This window comes from Saimiri boliviensis, chromosome 11 (genome assembly GCF_048565385.1).
Source record: "Saimiri boliviensis isolate mSaiBol1 chromosome 11, mSaiBol1.pri, whole genome shotgun sequence".
Lineage (NCBI taxonomy): Eukaryota > Metazoa > Chordata > Mammalia > Primates > Cebidae > Saimiri > Saimiri boliviensis.
In genome coordinates this window covers 122,921,606-122,937,414 of record NC_133459.1, presented here as the reverse complement: position 1 = coordinate 122,937,414, position 15,809 = coordinate 122,921,606, and the positions used below count along the sequence as shown (strand labels likewise).

The window sequence follows — 15,809 nt, the reverse complement described above, 5'->3', positions numbered from 1 at the left end:
CCCCAAGCTCTATTATTTTCAAAAATACAAATAAAACACTTAGCTGCAACTTGGAAAAAAATGCAAATACACCCCCAAGCTGTGTTATTTTCAAAAAGACAAAAACAACCCTTAGCTCTATCTTGGGCAACAATACAAATACACCCACAAGCTGTGTTATTTTCAAAAATACAAATCCAACCCTTAGTTGTATCTTTGAAAATAATACAAATACACCCCCAAACTGTGTTATTTTCAAAAATACAAATACAACTCTCTGTTGTATTTTTCAAAATAATACAAATACACCCCCAAGCTGTGTTATTTTCAAAAATACAAATACAACTCTTAGTTTTATTTTGAATATAATACAAATGCACCCCCAAGTTGTGTTATTTTCAAAAATACAAATACGACTCTTAGTTGTTTTTTTGAATATAATACAAATAAACCCCCAAGCTGTGATATTTTCAAAAATACAAATACTAAATCACTTAATTCGGGGACCGTTTTACCTGTGTATTCTGAACAACTTGTCTAGCATTCAAAGCACGGACAGTTTTAGCTGTGTATTTTCAAAAAGTTGTCTCTACATGCCATAGCTCTTGAAGTCAAAACGAGTGATCTGTGTCCCCTTGAGTTCAGCATTGTTTTCGTAAGAAAGGATTAAGTTCTATTTGAATTCTGGAAAACTGCTTCTCATCCTGTCAATCAACTGTCAGTTTTGTGTGTTAACTTCCAGGAGAGGTAATAGAATCAATCCAAAATCAAAGGTGTATTCAACTCCAGATTGACAAGTCAAATCAAGAAAGCAGGCACTGAGTCAGAAGAGGTATCTTTTCCCAGTAGGCCTTAAGGCCCACATAAATCCCTGTGAAGGAATCGGGAAAGAGACAGAAAGGGACTCGCCTAAGGCTTGTCACTTGAAAGGGCCTGGCAGACTGACTGGCAGAGGGCTGGAAATCAAATCCAAATCTTCGGACGTGTAATTCCACAGGGTGCACCGCCTCCCCCAGGCCCAATGTGACACTTCAATGGCTTAAGGAGAGCTTGAAGTGATGGATGTCAACATGAAGAGACATTAGATTCCATCGGACCTGTCTTTGGCTCATTGTCTCTAAGGAGAATGTGCCTGGTTCAAATTCTCACTTTGCTTCTCACCTGAGAGATGTGGCCTCAGTGGTCAATGGGAAATGAGCTGATTTCAGTCACCACCCTCTCACTCATCATCAAGAAAATTTCCTTCAACCATACATGTATAGTGTTTTCAGGAGTGCTGGGCTTCATCCACAATTCTGAGTAACATGCTAAAAGAGGAAAAAAGATTTGCTGCTCAGGAATGGAGACAGAAACACAGACACACAGACCCTCAGACAGACACACACACACACACACACACACACACACACACACAGTGACACAAAAAACACCCAAACACAGGCCGCACACACCACTTCTCGTGTTCAGCAAAATACTTAGTGTTTTGAGGTGGGCTTTGAACCAGTCCATGCTCCAAAAAAACACACGCCTTTCTCTATTTCAGCCATCTATTCTCGTAGGAAATGTGAATAATTCTTTCAGACACGGCTCATGATGACAGTGACCACTCTCATTTCACTCTCAGAGGCAGACAAAAGGACTGCAAAGGACTCAGGTGTCGTCCCTGCTGACTGAAGAGGACTCCCATTTCCCCTCGAACCCAAAGTCACAGAAAAAGTAGCTTTCTCTTTGAAGAGCACGCCACTTTTAAAAATACACAGCAGTATTCTGAAAAACTTGTCTAGCATTCAAAGTACGGACAGTTTTAGCTGTGTATTTTCAAAAAGTTGTCTCTACCTGCCATAGCTCATGAAGTCAAAACGAGTGATCTCTGTCCCCTTGAATTGAACATTCTTTTATTAAGAAAGGATTAATTTCCATTTGAATTCTGGAAAACTGCTTCTCATCTTGTCAATCAGCTGTCAGTTTTGTGTGTTAATTTCTAGGAGAGGTAATAGAGTCAATCCAAAACCAAAGTTGTATTCAGTCCAGATTGACAAATCAAATCAAGAAAGTAGGCACTAAGCCGGAAGAGGGATCTTTTTTTAGTGGGCCTTAAGGCCCACATAAATCCCTGTGAAAGAATTTGGAATCAGAGACAGAAATGGCCTCTTTTAAGGCTTGTCGCTTGAAAGTTCCTGGCAGACTGACTGGCAGAGGGCTGGAAATCAAATCCAAATCTTCGGACGTGTAATTCCACAGTGTGCACCGCCTCCCCCAGACCCAATGTGACACTTCAATGGCTTAACGAGAGCTTGATGTGATTGATGTCATCATGAAAAGACATTAGATTCCATCGGACCTGTCTTTGGCTCATTGTCTCTAAGGAGAATGTGCCTGGTTCAAATTCTCACTTTGCTTCTCACCTGAGAGATGTGGCCTCAGTGGTCAGTGTGAAATGAGCTGGTTTCAGTGACCACCCTCTCACTCATCATCCCATTTCCCCTCAAAGCCAAAGTCACAGCAAATGTAGCTTTCTCTTTGAAGAGCACACAACTTTTTCAAAATACAGAGCTAAAGCGGGGACCGTTTTAGCTGTGTATTCTGAAAATCTTGTCTAGCATTCAAAGCACGGACAGTTTTAGCTCTGTATTTTCAAAAAGTTGTCTCTACCTCCCGTAGCTCATGCAGTCAAAACGAGTGATCTCTGTCCCCTTGAGTTGAGCATTCTTTGATTAAGTAAAGATCACGTTCTATTTTAATTCTAGAAAACTGCTTATCATCTTTTCCATGCACTGTCAATTTTGTGTGTCAATTTCCAGTTCAGGTAATAAAATTAGTTCAAAACCGTAGGTTTATGAAAGTTCCAATTGATAAATTTACTCAACAATCCAGGCGCTGAGCTTGAAATGTGGTTAGACAAAATTCTGACTAGAATAACCAGCTTAGAGAAGAACATAAACGACTTAATGGAGCTGAAAAACACAGCAGGAGAACTTCACAAAGCACACGCCAATTTTAGTAGTTTAATCAATTAAGTGGAAGGAGGAATATCAGAAATTGAAGATCAACTCTATGAAATAAAATGAGAAGGCCACATTAGAGGGAAAAAAAGAGTGAACAAAAATGAATAAAGACTACAAGACCTATGGGATTATGTGAAGAAACCAAATCTATGCACGATCGACGTACCTGAATGTGACAGGGAGAATGAATCCGAGCTGGAAAACACACTTCAGAATATTACCCAAGAGAACTTCCCTAACCTCGCAAGGCAAGCTGACATTCAAATTCTGGAAATACAGAGAACACCACAAAGATATTTCTCAAAAAGTGCAACCCCAAGGCACATAATCATCAGACTGACCGGGGTTGAAATGAAGGAAAAAAAATGTTAAGGGCAGCTAGAAAGAGAAAGGTTGGGTCATCAACAAACGGAAGCCCATTAGACTTACAGTGGATCTCTCAGCAGAAACCCTACAGGCCGGAAGAGAGTGGGGGTCAATATTCAACACCCTTAAAGAAAAGAACTTTCAACACAGAATTTCATATCCAGTCAAACTAAGCTTCATAAGTGAAGGAGAAATAAAATCCTTTACAGACAAGCGACTGCTGAGAGATTTTATCACCACCAGACCTGCCTTACAAGAGTTCCTGAAAGACGCACTAAACACGGAAAGGAACAACCACTACCAGCCACTACAAAAACGTATCAAAAGGTAAAGACCAAGGACATAACGAATAAACTGCATCGACTAACGGGCAAAACCACCAACCAGTGACAAAATGGCAGGATAAAATTGGCACGTATCAATATTAATGTTACATATAAATGGTCTAAATGCACCCATTGAAAGACACAGACAAACTGGATAAAAAGTCAAGATCCTTTGTTGTTCTGTATTCAGGAGACCCATCTCATGTGCAAATACACACATGGACTCAAAATAAAGGGATGGAAGAAGATTTACCAAGCAAATGGAGAGCAAAAAGAAGCAGGGGTTGCAATCCTGGTCTGATAAAATGGACTTTCAACCAACAAAGATCAAAAGAGACAAGGTCTTTTACATAACGGTAAAAGGATCAATGCAAGAAGAGCTAAGTATCCTAAATATGTATGCACCCAATACAGAAGCACCCAGATACGTAAAGCATATCACTCCTTCTAAAACTCTTTGAAACAATACAAAAAGAAGGAATACTCCCTTTTTTAAATTGCATTTTAGGTTTTGGGGTACATGTGAAGAACATGCAAGATTGTTGCATAGCTACAATATGGCAGTGTGATTTGCTGCCTTCTTCCCCTTCACCTGTATCTGGCATTTCTCCCCATGCTATCTCTCCCCAACTACCCACCCCCTGCTGTCCCTCCCCTGTTTCTCCCCGACAGACCCCAGTGCGTAGTGCTCCCCTCCCTGTGTCCATGTGTTCTCACTGTTCAACACCCGCCTATGCGTGAGAACATGTGGTGTTTTCAAAGACCCACAGAGAGACTTAGACTCCCAAACAATAATAGTGGGAGACTAACATTCCACTGTCACTATTTGACAGATCAACAAGACAGAAAATCAACAAGGATATCCGGGACTTGAACGCAGATCTGGACCAAGTGGACCTAACAGACATCTACAGAAATCTCCACCCCAAATCCACAGAATATATATTCCTCTCAGCACTGCATGATACCTAGTCTAAAACTGACCACATAATTGGAAGTAAGTCGCTCCTCAGCAAATGCAAAAGAACGAAAATCCTAACAATCTCTCAGAACACTGTGAAATCAAATTAGAACTCAGGATTAAGAAAGTCACTCAAAACGACACGAGTACGTGGAACCGGGACAATTTGCTCCAGAACAGCAACAGGATAAACAATGAAATGAAGGCAGAAATAAAGATGTTCTTCGAAACCAATGAGAACAAAGACACGACATACCAAAATTTCTGAGACACATTTAAAGCAGTGACTACGAGAAAAATTATAGCAATAAATGCCCACATTGGAAGTGAGGAAAGATGTAAAATCGTCACCCTATCATCAAAATGGAAAGAGCTAGAGACGCAAGATCAAAAAAAAGTTCAAAACCTAGCAGAAGACAGGAAGTAACTAAGATGAGAGCAGAAGTGGAGATAGAGGCAAAGAAAAACTCTTCAAGAAATCGGTAAATCAAGCAGCTGGTTTTTTGAAAAGGTCAACAAAATAGACAAGATAGCCATACTAATGACATAGAAAAGAGAGAAGACTCAAATGGATGCAATACAAAATGATAAAAAGGGTATCACCACCAATTCCAAAGAAATACAAACTACCATCAGAGATTACTACAAACAACTCTATGCATATAAACCAGTAAATCTGGAAGAAATGGATAAACTCCTGGACACTTACACCTTCCCAAGACTAAATCAAGAAGGAGTTAATCCCTTAATAGACCAACAATAAGGACTGACGTTGAGGCAGTAATTAATAGCCTACCAACCAAGATATTCCAGGCCCAGATGGATTTACAGCAGAATTCTACCAGATGTACAAAGAGGAGTTCATATCACTCCTTCTAAAACGCTTCGAAACAATACAAAAAGAAGGAATACTCCCTAACATATTTTACGAGACCATCATCATCCTCAGACAAAACCTGGCAGACATACAACTAAAAGAAAAAAATTCAGGCCAATAGCCATGATGAACATTGATGCAAAAATCTTCAATAAAATACTGGCAAACTGAATCCAACAGCACATCAAGACTCTTATCCATCACAATCAAGTAGGCTTCACCGCGGGGATGCAAGCCTGGTTCAGCATACATAAATCTATAAATGTAATCCATCACATAAACAAAGAAAAAAAAACACATCATCTCAAAGGATGCAGAGAAGGCCTTCAACAAACTTCTACAGCCCTTGATGCTAAAAAAAAAAATAAATAAAAAAAATAAAAAAATAAAAAAAATTTAAAAAAAAACTCTCAATAAACTAGGTATCAATGGAACACATTTCAAAATTAAAAAAAGCTATTTATGACAAACCCACAGCCAACATCTAACTTAATGAGCAAAAACTGGAAGCATTCCCTTTGAAAACTGGCACTAGACAAAGGTGCTCTATCTCACCCTTTCTATTCAACATAGTATTGGAAGTTCTAGCTAGAGCAATCAGGCAAGAAAACGTCATAAAGGGTATTCGATTAGGAAAAAAAGAAGTTAAATTGTCTCTATTTGCAGATGACATGATTGTATATTTAGAAGATCCCATTGTCTCGGCCCAAAATCTCCTTAAGCTGCTAAGCAACTTCAGCAAAGTCTCACAATACAAAATCGATGTGCAAAAATCACAAGCATTCCTATACACCAGTAAAAGACAGAGAGCCAAATAATGAGTAAATTCCCATTTACGATTGCCACAAAGAAAATAAAATGCCTAGGAATACAACTAGCAAAGGCTGTGAAGGACCTCTTCAAGGAGGATTACAAACCACTACTCAAGGAAATAAGGGAGGACACAAACAGATGGAAAAACATTCCATGCTTATGGTCAGGAAAAATCGGTATGGTTAAAATGGCCCTGCTTTCCAAAGTAATTTATAGATTCAGTGCTATCCCCATCAATCTACCACTGACCTTCTTCACAGAACTAGGAAAAAAAAAAAAAAAAACACTTTAAACTTCATATATAACCAAAAAAAAGAGCCCATAAAACGACAATCATAAGCAAAATAAACAAAGCTGGAAGCATCACGCTACCTGACTTCAAACCATTCTCAAAGCTACAGTAATCAAAACAGCATGGTACTGGTACCAAAAATGAGATATAGAGCAATGGAACAGAACCAAGACCTCAGAAGTAATGCCACACATCTACAACCATCTAATCTTTGACAAACTTGACAAAAACAAGCAATGGGGAAAGGATTCCATGTTTAATGGTGTTGGGAAAACTGGCTAGCCATGTGCAGAAAAATGAAACTGGACCCCTTCCTTACACCTAATACAAAAATTAACTCCAGTTAGATTAAAGATTTAAACATAAGACCTAACATCATAAAAACCCTAGAAGAAAGCCTAAGCAAAGCCACTCAGGACATAGGCACAGGCAAGGACTTCATGACTAAGACATCAGAAGTACTGGCAACAAAAGCCAAAATAGACAAATGGGATCTAATTAAACTGAAGCGTTTCTGCATAGCAAAAGAAACAATCACTAGGGTGAACTGGCAACCAACAGAATGGGAAAGGAATTTTGCAACCTACCCATCTGACAAAGGACTGCTATCCAGAATCTACAAAGAACTAAAACAGGTTTACAAGAAAAAACGAACCTATTCAAAAGTGGACAAAGGATATAAACAGACACCTTTCAAAAGAAGACATAGATGAGACTAATAAATACCTGAAAAAATGCTTATCATCTCTGGTCATTAGAGAAATGCAAATCAAAACTACACTGAGATACCATTTCAGGCCAGTTAGAATGGTGATCATTAAAAAATCTGGAGACAACAGATCCTGGAGAGGATGTGGAGAAATAGGAACACTTTTACACTGTTGGTGGGAGTGTAAATTCGTTCAACCATTGTAGAAAACAGTATGGCGATTCCTTAAGGATCTAGAAATCGAAATTCATTTTGACCCAGCAATCCCATTATTGAGTATATGCCCAAAGGATTATAAATCATTCTATTATAAATACTCATGCACACATATGTTCATGGATGAATCTGGAAACCATCATTCTCAGCAAACTGACACAAGAACAGAAAACCAAACACCCCATGTTCTCACTCACAGGTGAGTGATGAACAATAAGCACACATGGGCACAGGAGGGGAACATCACACACTGGGTTCTGTTGGGGGGTGCAGAGTTAGGGGAGGGACAGCAGGGAGTGGGGAGGCTGGGTAGGCATAACATTGGGAGAAATGCCAGATGTGGGTGATGGGGGGATGGGGGCAGCAAACCACCATGGCACGTGTGCACCTTTACAACAATCCTGCAAGATCTGTACGTGTATCCCAGAACTTAAAGTACAATAAAATTAATAAATAAATAAAATAGGGATCAATGCAGAGCAAAAAAGACTTGTTTTCAAAGGTAAAACACAATTTTTATAGAAAAGATAGAAACCAAACACTGATTTGGCACATAATTCAGACATGTTATTGATCGATAAATATCTGAAAAATCAGGTACAAAAAAGTGAGTTACAGGGAACATTAAAATCTGAAAATTAGTGTGCATTTAGCAATAGGACAGTACCACAGGGGCAAAGGAATCTCAAAGGCCCCCTATAATCTAACATAAGCTAGCTGAGTTCATCTTGTTCTCAAATTGGACCTTCGACTCCAGCTTATGTGGCCCACTTCCCTACACTCTGAATACAGCTTGCTCATTCATACGTCTTTGCCTTTGGTGACACCTTTTGATGTTCATGGAAAAATCCTCTAATTCCTAAATCATATGCCTCCGTTAAAATCCCTCCCTAGATACACCTTTTCCTCACAGTGTTCCCTAGATGACAATACTATTCTTGCAGAATTGAGAGAGGTCTCACTTAGATAAGATCAAGAAACAGTCCCGGACCTGCCACGTTCTCACACAAATATGTATTACCATGAAATGACTCTCTCACTGTACCACACTTGTTTATTGTGCCCTGCCAAATTAGATCATAAACTATTCTGGAGGAAGAATGGTGTCCATTGTTCTCTTTGTTCCAAATCACCTGGTTGAATAAGAGGTTAATAAATGGTCATATACTTGCTATTTTAGACCTAAAAAAATTCTTCCTAAAAAAAACAAAGTACTTAAAACAATTACTACAAAAGCAAGAGAAGAGCTTAATCTTCCTAATATCTTTAATTTCAGTGGCCTAGGTAATGACTACTCTCTTCAAGTTTAAGTGCAATTCTTCGGAAGAGGTCGGAGGAAAGACGAGTGAGGAGAATGCAATTTTTTAATGTTCTAAGTACTACTCAAGAAGCAAAGAAGCAGATGTCCTTCGTTTCCATACAGACCAGAAATATGTGATGTAATAGGCTTCACACAGACTGAGAGAAAATCTGTTTATACGTGGGGAAGAATTTTTCACTGCACAGCTAACCACTGAAGCAAGCTTCTTAAAGGAAATTTCAAAAACCACGTAGACAACGATGTCTTTCCATTCGTTGGAACATTTTACTACTATAGGAACAATCGCTTTCTTGACTCTCCTCCCCCTGCCCTAGATCCATCATGAACAAGTGTCTTTGGAAATATCTTACATTTAGAAAGTTGGATAGTCTTACTGGAGTGAAAGAAATCGTTCTTACCATTTTTATTCACAAATAACATAAAAATGTAACAATGATTGCAAGTAGGTACTGAAGAAATAGAGATTACACTGCAGGTTTATAGAAGACACAAAGTCAAAGCAAAAGCAAGCAAAATGTCATCAAATGGAGAAGAAATTGTTCAGCCTTTCTCTTTTCTTGATCTGTACTCTGAAGCTGGCATAAACCCTCATGTTTATTAGAAATGTCCTCAGCAGGGAATCTTGAAGTAGGGATGTGTATCCTAGTCACTAATGGGATTATTTAATCTCCCTGAACCTCTGTTTTTCCGCCATTCATAAGATGAGAATGAGAATACTTATCTACCTATATAGGTGCGACCAGATGCTGTCATGAATATGAACATATTTGCTAAAGTAAAGTGAGCTATTACTGAAATGTATGATTATTATGGGAAATTTGGTGGGGAAAGTAGAATATGATTAGAATAGTATTTTACTCTATTATTATTATTTTACCACAGCACAATGGCCGATTTTCCGTTTAATACTTGTTGAGTACCAGGTTTCCAGGGTAGAGAAATAAACAAAACAAATACTCCTGCAGTGACTGAAGGAAAGCAAACTCTTGTCAAATACATGTTTGTGCCTCAGTACAATACAGCTAACATTTCCTGAGTGCCGGCTAGACAACAAGTGCATGAATATTTTCATATAAACACTCAGAGCTCAATCTTTTTGCTTAAACTATTTTCTGACATGGAAAGAGCCCAGGTTTTCTTTTAAAAAGATAGAAAATTTAGAATGCTCAGTAAAAGTTATGACATCAAATTAATAGAAATTGACTCAGTTTTTACAACTTAAATTTTACGGTGCTTGAACTAAATCAATATCGATTGAATTCTTTTGAGAAAACTTCAACCCTTACTAGTGTTGCTTCCCTCAGGTTGATTCAACAGAACTTTAATCCACCCAAATCATATGTGCTGCGCCTGGATGTGCCTCTGGAGAGCATCGAACTCTCCCTGTACATGAACAGCTTTTCACTCAACTTTTAAATCCCACTTCAATATCATAGAATTTTAGAATTACAAAAGGACCTTAGAGGTTAAAATCTTCCACTCATTCTAGGAGTCTTACAAAATATTCATGGACAATTTTGCCCTGTCTAAAAGCTAGACTCCCTTCTATTATGTAAACATCTAAAAAAAAAAAAGGCATCATAGTCTTTCATTAGGTAGCCCAAACGATTATATCATTGGTAAAATATTAAGACAAAGTCCGTATTTCTGGAACACATTTAATGCCTCAATTTTGGAAAAAAAAAAGTCATTATTGTCCTCCATCAAAATTAGGTAGAACTGGAAAATTTTTTACATTATTAGCTGGACATAATGTATTTTTAGACCCTCAGAATAAAATACGTACATACTTGCTTTTTAACGCCTGAAATTATCATTAATGTTAGTAGTCTCCTCATCTCTTACATTATGTTAATACAGTATTTACTAATTAATTTACTCAAATATTTTACATTCTTAGTATGTGTCGTGTAGATTACCAGTCCATGAAAAAGATCAAAATTCAATTCTTTATCGTAATTTTTATGTGTTACACAGGGGTGACTCTCTTGCCTCTTCTGTAGCATCTCAGAGGCAATTCTCCACGCCCAACAATCTTCCCTCTCCTTCCATATGTTACCCCAGACATATTTGGGGTTCATAAGTGGAGGACCACAACCCCTGGGCTACCTAAAATAAGCCCCTTACATGCACAGAAACGTTGGCCTGCAGGTTCGGTAGAATGTCCTTCTACCAGAGGACCCTGGATTCCAAAGGTGTTAAGCCATCTCCTGATGCACCTGGTAGAATTCTTTGCTGGCACTACAATTGTCTTTGGCTCTGACCTTCCTGAGCAGGGGTTCCTAACTCCCCAGGCCGTGGACTGAGACTGGTCTGCTGCCTGCTAGGAACTGGGCTGTACAGCAGGAGGTCAGTGGCAGGCAAGTGAGCATTACCACCTGAGACCTGCCTCCTGTTACATCAGCCAGCATTAGATTCTGACAGGAGCGTAAACTCTGTCGTCAACTGCACATGTGAGGGATCTAGCTTGTGCACTCCATATGAGAATCTAACTATTGCCTGATGATCTGAAGTGGATCAGTTTCATCCAAAAACCATCCCAACTGGTTTTTTGGGGTAAAGCTGCCCAAGACGGAAACCAGTCTCTGTTGTCAAAAAGATTAGGGACAGCTCTTCCCAAGGATGGGACTTCCCAGTTGTGTTAGTCCATTTTGTATTGCTGTAAAGGAATATCTGAGACTGGGTAACTTATTCAGAAAAGAGGTTTCTTTGGCTCACAGTTCTGCGGGCAATACAAGCATGGCACCACCACCTGCTCAACTAGTGGTCAGACCTCTGGGAGCTTTTACTCGTGGTGGAAGGCAAAGGGGAAGCTGGTGTTTCACATTGCAAGAGAAGAGGGAGGTCCCAGACTCTTAACCAGCTAAACTAATAGAGCAATAAATCACTCATTTCCCTGGGGAGGGCATCAAGTCATTCATGAGAGATCTGCTCCCATAACACAAACACCTCCCGCCAGACCCCACCTCCAACACTGGGTGAATCACGTGTCATCATGAGAGTCAGAAAAGACAAAACATCCAAACAATATCCCCAGTTCTCACACCTGTGCAGTGCCTCCAATCAGGGTCATACATAAAGCTGCTGGTGCTGTCATTCGGCCTCTGAAGTTTTTGTTGCACGTGGGTGTGTGCATATGCATATCAGTGGTAACTCCTCAAAGCAAGCCTGGGACTTATCATCATTTAAGTTTGCATCATGGCCATACTCTTTACATTCCAGTTCCTGGAAGAAAATCCCATGAAACTAAAAACAACAAAGCTGGCCTCCATAGCCACCTCCCTTGTGGGAAATGAGTCATCTAAAATTCACAGGGAGGCATGTTTGGCATGGGATATAGAAATGATCCTTTTTAATGTAGTGCTTTTGGTAGAAAGAATACCCACACTTGGGACAAGCATATTATACGCCATGAAAAACATACAACTTTGTGGTTCATATAACCTCCTCTGAGATGGAAGTCAACATGTATTTTTGATTTTAACCTTCAGACTCAGTACACAAACCCTGTCCAACTCAACTAGACTCCGTCATGCTGGGTGTTGGACAGAAATTACCGATGAGCTTAGTAAAAACAAACCAAGCTAAAGCAGACAACCAAAACTCCTCTGGAAAACATTTTTTTTCAAGTTCTTAAAGGCATTTTTATAGGCACTATTTCTTATGCTCTGAAGAAATTTATTTTATATAATCATTTAAGAGATTAAATAACTAGTATAATGAATAGAAAATTACTTTCCAATTATTTGGTTACATTTCTGTACAAGGTCAAATGTAATTCACGGGAAAACGGAATCTGTCCAAATAAACCAAAGAATGACACAAATAAAAACTGTCCGAGAATTCTGAATTATTTCTGGAGAAACTGTTATGCCATTGTGTCACTATAACCACTGTTAGCATGAGTGGCAGAGAACGTATTTCCAAGGCAGTTTTAGTGGCAAAATAAGATCTGAACACAATTGCCTTAAATAACTTAAAATAATCACAAATTCCATAATTAGGAATCTACTTATGGATCAAGGCAGACGAGAGGCAGGAGTAGGTGGCAGCTCCAGTCAGAGCAGCATGTGGAGGCTTCCACTGTGAATTTTTGCTCCAGATTGACTCCAAGAACAAACCAGCAATACTGAGATGACTGACAGACCCTCTGAAGGAAACAGACTCTTTCCTCAGGACCCCAGAGACACCCCAAATACTATGAGAGACCCAGCTGTGGAAGTGGAAAACGTCCCCAATGGAGAAGCTGAAGCTGAAAGAAGGAAACCCTCTGGCAAGTTTCCGAGCCTGATTCGTCATTCACCTGGAAACAGACTCAGGGATGCTGCAGGGGGCATCGTGGGAGTGAGACTGGCCCTTCAGGTTTCCTGGGAGCTGGGTGAGGCCTGTGACTGCCAGCTTTCCCCCACTTCCCTGACAACCTGCAAGATCCAGCAGAGGCAGCCATAATCCTAGGTACACAATGCCAGTGACCTGGGAGTCTCATCCCCACCCACCACAGCAACCACAGCAAGACCTGCCCAAGGAGAGTCTGAACTCACACACACCTGGCCCTGCCCTGCATGACGGTCCTTCCCTACCTACCCTGGTAGGGAAAGACAAAGGGCATATAATCTTGGGAGAGAAACCCACCAATGGTTTCTCTCCACAATACCACAGCTGATGCTTTCTGGGATGTGCCACCTCCTGGCAGGAGGCCAATCAGCACAAACATAGACCTCTCAATCAACAAAGTTAAGAACCCTCATGGGTTTGCTGCACCCTACACCACCTCCTCCGGAACAGGCACTGGTATCCACAACTGAGAGATCCATAGATGGTTCACATCACAGGACTCTGTGCAAACGATCCCCAGTACCAGCCCAGAACCAGATAGACTCACTGGGTGGCTGGATCCAGAAGAGACAACAATCACTGCAGTCAGCTCACAGGAAGCCACATCCACAGGAGAACAGGGAGAACACTACACCACGGGAACACCCCATGGGACAAAAAATATCAGAACAGCCTTCAGCCCTAGACTTTGCCTCTAACACAGCCTAGCCCAATGAGAAAGAACCAGAAAACCAACCCTGGTAATATGGCAAAACAAGGCGTGTCAACACCCCACAAAAATCACACTAGTTCACCAGCAATGGATTCAACCCAAGAAGACATCCCTGATTCCCCTGAAAAAGAATTCAGGAGGTTAGTTAAGCTACTCAGGGAGGGTCCAGAGAAAGGCAAAGCCCTGTGGGGGTGGGGAAAAAAATCCAAAAAATGATACTAGAAGTGAATGGAGAAATATTAAAGGAAACAGACAGCTTCAAGGAAAAAAAAAAAATCCAAAATTCAGGAAAATTTGTTCATACTTTTAGAAATGTAAAATGCTCTGGAAAGTCTCAGCCATAGAATTGAACAAGTGGAAGAGAGAAATTCAGAGCTCAAAGATAAGGACTTTGAATTAACCCAACCCAACAAAGACAAAGAAAAAAGAATAAGAAATTATGAACAAAGCCTCCACAAATTATGGGATTATGTTAAATGACTAAACCTAAGAATAATTGGTATTCCTGAGAAAGAAGAAAATTCTGAAAGTTTGGAAAGCATATTTAGGGAAATAACTGAGGAAAACTTCCCTGGCCCAGATAGAGACCTAGGCATGTAAATACAAGAAGCATGAAGAAGACATGGGAAATTCATCACAGAAAGGTCTTTGCCTAGGCATATTGCCATCAAATTATCCAAAGTTAAGAGGAAAGAAAGACTCTTAAGAGCTGTGAGACAGAAGCACCAGGTAACCTGTAAAACCAAAGTCACCCGATTAAAAGCAGATTTACCTGCATAAACCCTACAAGCTAGAAGGGATTGGTGTCCTATCTTCAGCCTCCTCAAACAAAACAGTTAGCGGCCAAGAATTTTGCATCCAGTGAAACTAAGCATTATTTAAGAAGGAAAGATACAGTCATTTTCAGACAAACACACACTGACAGAATTGACCATTACCAAACCACCACTACAAGAACCGCTATAAAAGGAGCTCTAAATCTTGAAACAAAATCCTGGAATCACACGCAAACAGAATCTCTTTAACGCATAAATCACACAAAACCAATAAAACAAAATTACAAGGTAAAAAGCGAAAACAAAACAACACAGACTATGCAGGCAACAAAGAGCATGATGACTGCAATGATACCTCACATTTCAATACTAACATCGAATGTAAATGGCCCAAATGCTCCACTTAAAAGATGCGGAACTGCAAAATGGGTAAGAACTCACCAACCAACCATCTGCTGCCTTCAGGAGTCTTGCCTGACACATGAGGACTCACAGAAACTTAAAGTAAAAGGCTGGAAAAAGGCATTTCATACAAAAGGACACCAAACTGAGCAGGGATAATTGTTCTTAGATCAGACAAAACAAATTTTAAAGCAACAGCAGTTAAAACAGACAAAGAGAGATAGTACATAATGGTAAAAGGCCTTGTCCAACAGGAAAATACCACGATCCTAAACATATATGCGGCTAACACTGGAGTTCCCAAATTTATAAAACAATTACGAACGGTCCTAAGAAATAAGGTAGACAGCAACACCATAAGAGCGGGGGACTTCAATACTCCACTGACAGCACTAGACAGGTCATCAAGACAGAAAGTCAAGAAAGATACAATGGATTTAAACTATACCTTGGAATAAATAGACTTAACAGATATATACAGAACGCTTCATCCAACAACCACAGAATACACATTCTGTTCAACAATACATGGAACTTTCTCCAGTATAGACCATATGATAGGCCATAAAACGACCCTCAGGAAGTTTCAGACAACTGAAATTATATCAAGCACTCTATCATACCAACAGTGGAATCAAACTGGAAATAAACTCAAAGAGGAACCTTCAACACCACACAAATACATGGAAATTAAATAACCTGCTCCTGAAAGAGCACTG

General features: G+C 39.7%; 1 long non-coding RNA gene across 1 annotated transcript in view; it reads right to left on the bottom strand.

Moving 5' to 3' along the window:
* Positions 1–1,187: 1,187 nt before the first annotated feature.
* LOC141580435 (uncharacterized) overlaps positions 1,188–15,809 on the bottom strand; it is a 28,594-nt gene continuing 13,972 nt past the window's right edge. Inside the window, exon 3 of the long non-coding RNA XR_012512634.1 lies at positions 1,188–1,286. This is a non-coding gene — a long non-coding RNA (uncharacterized LOC141580435). The remainder of the gene's footprint in view (positions 1,287–15,809) is intronic.